This window comes from Branchiostoma belcheri, unplaced genomic scaffold (assembly GCF_001625305.1).
Source record: "Branchiostoma belcheri isolate BF01 breed outbred unplaced genomic scaffold, Haploidv18h27 scaffold241, whole genome shotgun sequence".
In the NCBI taxonomy this organism is placed as follows: Eukaryota; Metazoa; Chordata; class Leptocardii; order Amphioxiformes; family Branchiostomatidae; genus Branchiostoma; species Branchiostoma belcheri.
The window spans coordinates 34,855-36,457 of record NW_017803845.1 but is presented as its reverse complement, the minus strand read 5'-3'; the positions used below and the strand labels follow the sequence as shown (position 1 = coordinate 36,457).

General features: G+C 38.5%; 1 pseudogene; it reads right to left on the bottom strand.

The window, feature by feature from the left end:
* The window catches only part of LOC109471236, a 49,823-nt pseudogene that overhangs the window by 25,677 nt on the left and 22,543 nt on the right, over window positions 1–1,603 (bottom strand).

Here is a 1,603-nt window from a genome sequence, read left to right as displayed (position 1 = left end):
TATGCTATGAGGCAAATCATTAGGCAATTAGGCAAAGTACAATATTACTAGGAACTGTAGATGCTGCCTCTTGTTATTAAGTACAATGTAATATGTATTTATGAATAATATAAGTCCTAAATTGACCACAAGATTCTAGGGGCAGTTCTTGTACAGCAGCAAGTTAGAGACAGTCACTTTGCCAGGAACGTTCATCAGAAAAGATTGAGCAAGTCTGACTACCTAATCCAAGTGCCACGGTTATAAAGCTGTTGCGACATCAGCAGATAGTGTATACTAGTATGTAACTAGGTATAAATTGGGTACTATATGTGTTTAAGTTGTCTGACCTCTGTGGGTGTGCTCTCTCCCAGCTAGGGAAGGTGTTAGTAGAGAAGCGACTGTGCACCAGGGACAGGTGGGTCAGGTAATCTGGGTCCTGTAGGTCCAGAAAGTACTGCCACAACTGAGCAGTAGTGGTTTGGCCCTGAAAAAAGTCAATATCAGCTTCTTATTACCTTCGCCAAGAAGGTTATGTTTTCAGGGGCGTTCGTGTATGTGTGTGTGTGTCTGTCAACACGATAACTTGAGAAGGCCTTGATGGATTGTCTTGATACTTAGTAGATGGGTAGGTCTTGATGAGACCTCAAAATGATTAGATTTTGGACCCCCTAGCGGCTTGTTATGGTACTGCAGCTGAACTTCCGGTTTTGATATCTCAAGATCCAGACATGCTATGGTGATGAAATTTGGATGGTAGGTAGCTCTTGTGCTGGGGAAGAAGTGACGTGAGTTTAGGCACCCTAGCGGCTTGCTCTAGAACTGCAGGGGGGTTTAAAGGACAAATGTTTAAAAGAGAATAACTCAAGAACCGATTGATGGATCATCGTGATTTTTGGTATGTAGGTAGCTTAAGTGATGCTTGACATAATGATATTACAATTATGCGAATATTGATGTAATTTGCATTATTAATGAGGAAATTCTATAAATCAGCTGCATTCCATGATAGGAAGTTCAAGCTTGTAATACAGAAATACAGAGAAATACAGGCAAATATTGATTATGCAAATGAAGACTTAATTTGCATAATTAATGTTATAATTGCGTAGTGGTAACTGCCTGGAATTTCATACTTGGGGTGTTTAAAAGTTAAGTGAAGGTGAACATAATCAAACATAACTTATTCAAATAAGGACCACATTTGCATAATTTATGAGAAAATGGCACTCTTTGTTAAGATAAGACTGTCTTTTGGTGGAGAATATGATCAACAGACTGATATAATTCATGCAATTGAGGATCCTATTTGCATAATCAGGGTGATTAGTATATTTCTTATTCATAAAGGCTAACATCATTTGGCGAAGGTATGAGATCGTGGAACTCTAGTTATGATTATCATTAAATTCTTTGAAGCATGGACAGCACAAGATGGTTTGTTATGATTTTTACTGCAGTTTCAGAATGTCTTGCTCATGATAATGACGTGTGCAAAATAATGGCAATTGGCAAGCATATCCCTTTTATTACCTTCGCCAAGAAGGTTACATTGTATGTTTTCCTGGTCGTGTGTCTGTGTATCTGTCTGTCAACAGCATAACTCGAGAAAGCTTAGATGGAT